The sequence below is a fragment of the Rosa chinensis genome, chromosome 7, assembly GCF_002994745.2.
Source record: "Rosa chinensis cultivar Old Blush chromosome 7, RchiOBHm-V2, whole genome shotgun sequence".
Classification (NCBI taxonomy): Eukaryota; Viridiplantae; Streptophyta; class Magnoliopsida; order Rosales; family Rosaceae; genus Rosa; species Rosa chinensis.
In genome coordinates this window covers 11,606,198-11,612,197 of record NC_037094.1, presented here as the reverse complement: position 1 = coordinate 11,612,197, position 6,000 = coordinate 11,606,198, and the positions used below count along the sequence as shown (strand labels likewise).

Here is a 6,000-nt window from a genome sequence, read left to right as displayed (position 1 = left end):
CCTAAACAAAAGGTCACTGTGAATTAACGTTCCTCACTTTACACTAATTACACTTTAGTACCTGGACTATAAATCCTGACTCACTGTTGGTACACGTCGTCAAGAACTCCGTTAGTTGGCATTGCCACCTGCCATATTTTCAAGGGTAAAATTGTCTCTTCACTATCCACCTTTAGAAAATCAAATTTGTTTTAATAAAAAGAAAAAGAAAATTGGTGGTGCACAAATCTGTTGTTCCACCGCACAAATCGAACCTCCGTCGGCGGCATCTTCAGCACAAGCAACTCCATCTTATCGTCCCCCAAATCGTGGATATTATTTTCACAAATTTGGTAGCTGGGTACTGTTAGCAAAATAGCCACCCTCAAGTATAAGGGCCAAGTTATAGTGTAGGGGATATCGTACCCAAGGGATTGGAAAACCCACTCTAGCTAAGGAAAACCTAAAGGGTGCTAGATGAATATGCAAATGTATAAGTCATAAACAAGAGCTCACAAGTGAACCAAAGTTCATGGTGAATATATGCAAAATGGTGTAGTGGTTTGATTTTTGGCTTTGAAAATGGTTTCGAATCAAATTAACACAAAATGAAACTTGAAATGTAAACTAGATGTGAAAAAATATATGGAAGTTAGAGCTTTAGGTTGTTCACCATAGCCTCCCTTGCATGCATTGATGTTCAAACTATAAGTAATGCAATCCCAAATATCCAATTACCCTCTTAGCATCCGGATAAGACTACTAAGGCCTAAACTCCTTTTATTTTATCAATTTCCACCGGATAAGTGTGAAACTAACTACCCAAGAACAAGTTATATTACCGGATGAGTATCAATTCCTTGCTCCTAGATGCATAAAGATTTGAGTTTAGATAATCAAGCAAGCAAACCAATCCTAGATCTAGGTGATTTTAACTCACTACCCTCACATACACACCTAGTGTGCTGTCATGCTTTCAATGTCTAAAGATAGCTATTCTCTAAACATTGTTCATGTAATGACAAATACAAAGTATTCAAATTAGCTAGATTCAAATACAAGCATTCACTTCTTGAATTAGCATGTGAAGATGATCATGGAAAATGCATCAAATAAGACTCAAACATCAATTCATTACAAGTTTGGCTAGGGTTCACTCATAATCAAATACATAAACTTCAACATGTTTATGAACATCAAACTGAAAAGTAGGGATAGAGAAAGGACTAGTGATAATCAAGTTGAAGATGCTGTTGATGAACTCATGTGATGCTAGACTCCTCTCCTTCTTCTTTAAAAGTTGATGATGGAATATGAGATGTAGAGATAATCAAGTGGTGAAATAGTGGAGTAGTGAAGATTTTTGTCTATGAAATGGAATGGGTAGATGGAAAAGATGATGAAGGTTGTGGTGGTGGTAATGGAGATTTTATGAAGGAGATGAAGAGAGAAAGAAGATGTTATGGATTCAGGAATTGGTCCTTGAGAGTGAGAGGAGAAGGTGTTTATATAAGGAAGAAAAAGAAGAGTGAAATGATGAGTGGCAGAAAAATAATGAAAATGGAGTATGGAAAGGGTTTGTAAAATATGGAAAAGATGGAGTAATGATGAAATGAAAGCAAAGCATGAAAGTGCAGAAATATGGAAGTGATGATGATATGTTAAAGCGAATGGAGTAAAAAAATATATCCAAGGAAAAAGAGAAAAGCATCTAGCTTTCTTTATGTGGGTGGGAAACATGAACATGATGAATGTTGAGCTGTTTTTAGATCACTTTCTGCCCCTTTATTCCTTCAAATAATTCTCCACCAAGACTTCAGAATGGGCCTTCGATTTCTTCATATAAAATATTCCCCTATGAGTGTAGATCACGTTGGTAGAATTTCAGAGTTAAATTTACTGTGGTTGGCCCGTAAATGCTTCTGAAATATGTACGGGTCAGGTTTTCCAGTTTTCATCTTTTAGAACATTGGACTGACTGTTTGAAGGCTTTCCACTCAAAACTTGCTCTGACACTCTTCATAAGAAATGATCCTTGGGATGTCTAGAATGAAACTGGAGAGTTTCAATGTATTCGGATTTCGTTTGGTCAAACGGCTACCCTTCCTTTCTTGTCTAGCTCACTTTCTCCTAGCCGAAGTAAGAAAATGTTATAGGGTTGACTTTTTAGTGCATTTCCATTGTTCTCCATCATTTCCTAGCATGATAAAGAAAACATAATAAATATATATAAATAAACACAAAGGTTAACCAAAAGTATAAGATTAGGGAAATAATGAAATTGGATTAGTCAACATTAAATTTGGACTTTAGAACAAGTAATTTCCATGTTTTAGGGCACAAATATGTATATGAATTATGATCCAACATGTACTTGGTTGCCAAATCTTCGAGACACTGCATCAACAATCCACATTCTGCAATTCCTTCTTTGTAGAGAATCACCACCACCCAAACGTCAGGTGGAGCTTGAGAAACCTTGCGCACAAAATCTGATCCCGAAATTGGAACCACCGATCCAAAACTTGCAACCTCAGCCGCTGCTCTCAATTCAAATAGTCTCTTCCTCCTGTATTCCTCGAGGAAGATATCGTTGTCGAGATCAGGATCATCTTTGAGATCTTCGAGGTCTTGTTGGGTCTTGTCATCGGTCCAAGAATTGTCTTTAGGAAGAGAGGCTTCGTCGTCGGCTGGAGTAAAGGGAGGAGACTTAAATGCTGGTTTCTTAGGCAGAAGATTGCCAAGCTTTGCCTAATTATTGTTCCACTGGGTGGAGGCTCCGTCCAAGTCTTTGTAGATATAGTGATAGTGCCCCATCCTCGAAGATACAACAAGATATTCGAGGGTGTTTGTGTTCATAATCAATCAAGCTCTGCAAGTCTCTTTTCTCTCCTTTTCCATTTTGGGATCCCAGATCAGAACTACTATGAACTATGAAGCACAAGGTGGGACTTGTTCTCTACATCGTTTGCCTTTGATGAGTTAATATCGCCTAATCCCTTATTCATTAAAAAAAAAATGCTACCAAGATCGGATTTTTTTAATTTTTTTTTTTCCAGTTTTTCATGTTGGGTGTATATTTTTTTGTTTGGTTTCTCATAGTTTTTGTTGCTTAAATTTCTGGGTTTTGGAGCTCAGAGTGGTATGAAGTTGTTTGACATTTTGAGTCTGAATGGTTTTAGTTTAATCTTCGCAGAATGTGAAACAAGGGTTTTTAGTTTTGGAAGAGTGGTTTGTGTTTTGGTGAATGTGTTATGGTGTTTTGAATTGGAAGTGTATTCTGTGACGGTTGGTGAGAAATATATCAAATCCACATTATGTATTTCTGGGTTCTTTGTTTAGCTCAAGTTCTTTGGCTTGGTTATTTTATGGAGATTTGTTTTCCCGGTTGCTGGTTAGAGAGAGAGAGAGAGAGAGAGAGAGAGAGAGAGTATACCAAACTACCATTTGAAAAATGAAAAATGGCATAAGGTTAACGGTGTTATTGACGGCGTGTATCAAAAATGGGTCGGGATTTATAGTCTAGGTACCAAAGTGTAATTCGTGTAAAGTGAGGAATGTTAATTCACAGTGACCTTTAGTTCAGGTACTGTTCGAAAAATTCTCCATATTTGAAAATGTTAAAAAAAAAAAGGGTTATTATCACAAATGGTACATGAACTTCAATTTTGATCACAACCAGTACCCGAACTTTTCAATTTCATTTTAAATGGTACCTAGAGCTACCCCGGGTCAATATTCCGACTAAAAACAGCATGTGAGGCGATCATAATGATGATTTTTGATGATTTCAAAGGTTGCGATCATATATAGTGATGATTTTTTGGTAATAGACTTGCCTTGAACTTGAATTTTTTATTTTTTTTTATATTTGACTTTTTGGTTGGAATAGTGATGATTTTTGATATTTCAACGGTTACGATCATATATAGTGATGATTTTTTGGTAATAGACTTGCCTTGAACTTGAATTTTTTTTTAGATTTGGCTTTTTTGGTCGGAATAGTGACCGAAGGTGGCCTTAGGTACCATTTAAAATGAAGTCGAAAAGTTCAGGTACTGGTTGTGATCAAAATTGAAGTTCAGGTACTATCGATAAAATAGAGGATAAGTTCAGGTACCATTTGTGATAATAACCCAAAAAAAAAAATTAAATACACACACATTGTGTTTTCCTTCTAGTATGTATAAAGGAAACCAAGTTGTCGAGTTAAAATATGTATACTGAAAAAGGAATCTCTTTCTGACCTAGCCATCTCTTTGCTAGGGTTATCGTAGGAGTTCTACGACAAAACCTTTTTACCTTTGATCTCAGATCATGGCTACCGCTAGGCTTGTTCCAAGCTCCAATGGCTCTGCCCTGGTGTCTATGGGTCAGGTAGGGGCGGCGGCGTTGCAGGATGACCACTGGTATATGGTGGGTAGTCTTCTTGGACCAAAAGCTAGGTTCCCGAGTTTCAAAAGTACAATTCCCTCTATTTGGCGTATCAGATCTGGCCTCACAATCCAAGATGCTGGCGACTGCTTTTTGTTCCAATTTGATTGAGAAGCTGACCGGAATCTGGCTTTCCATGGTGGCCCTTGGTTCTATAGGAACACCATGCTCCTGTTAGGTGAATATGACGGGGTTGGCTCAGTGGAGGCAGTCCCATTGTGGAGTATGGAGATATGGGTGGCAGTAAGAGGTTTACCTGTGGGCCTTCGAAACAAGGCTGCCCTGACTCTTATCAGATCAGCTATTGGAGAAGTGATCCATTTTGATCAATTGGCCCTTCGTCGTAGGGAGGCCAAGCAAATGATCTGACTGATTTTGGATACTCGCCGTCGAGTTCGTACATGGATGTTGTTTGAATTTTCTCCCATGATTGAGCCGGAGATCACTTTGATTTATGAAAAAGTGAAGGGATTTTGCAGAGACTGTGGATTGTTTGAACATGATGCCTTGGGTTGCGATGGCTTTCTCATGAAAAAGTGAAGGGATTCTGCCGGCGGTGGCGATGGCAAGCTTGTCGCTGGAGGGACAGAGCCTGGACATGGGTTTGGATTCTGCCTTGGGGGAGTCCTTGGTGCAGATGGATGGGAATGATGTAGGGATGGAGATGGTGGTGGTTCCTGAACTACTAAGGGCGCAGGGACTGAGATGCAGAATAGGCTGCATGGGTTAGTGGAAGCTCATGCATCACACATTGACGTAGAACTTGCTCTTCCCCTTAGATTCTAAGGCTCCTGCTTGTTCTGAACAGACCATGGCCGACTCGAGTGGTGGCAATTGCTTGAATTGGGCTTTAATGGTGCCTTCCAAACCGGTGTCTATAATGGTGGTCCTGGATACCAAGAAGATAGAGAAGAAACCATATCAGAGTTTGAGGGTTTCGGATACGATTTTCCTGGGTTCGAAGCGTAAAGTGGCCTTTGAGCTTACAAAGGTGGGGAAACGGTACCTAGCTCTTCCTACTCCTGAGCTACAGGTGGATGAAAATACTACTCTGGTGTTACAGCATAAGAATGGTAAGATTATTGTGTCTCCCAAGAAGAAGAAGCTTGGGTGTCCTCGTGGAAGCAAGAATAAACTCAAAGTGGCTCGGGTTCTTGAATTGGAAGGGCAGGTGAAGAAACCTAGGAAATGGAAGAGCATGGGGGAGAATGCTGATGCAGGTGGCGCTGCTGAGGCTGGCATTGTGACGGTACTCTCTGAGGTGGAGAGTGAGGTGAAGGGCGGAGGCATGGAAGGGAAGTCTCCTCCCCCCACGTCTACTGTTATTTAATTTCTTTATAGGTCGCAAAGATCAATTCGTCTGAGGACTCATTTTACCTTCTTACTTTGGGGGTCTATGATCTTTGTTTGGAATAATAATGTTCTTTAAATTAAAATATATAAATGAATGAACTATTGGAAACAAAATTTTATCGGAAACATCTGTTCCGTAAATTAAAATCAATAATGGAAGAACTAATGCTGATGAAATTTCCTCGTTAGAAAATTTAACCAACAAAAATTTGTCCTCATAGGTTATTCCAAAAT

At 39.1% G+C, this 6,000-nt stretch overlaps 1 pseudogene; it reads right to left on the bottom strand.

Annotated features, from left to right (window-relative positions):
- Nucleotides 1-271: 271 nt before the first annotated feature.
- Nucleotides 272-2,796, bottom strand: LOC112175819 (annotated as a pseudogene).
- Between the last annotated feature and the right edge of the window lie 3,204 nt (nt 2,797-6,000).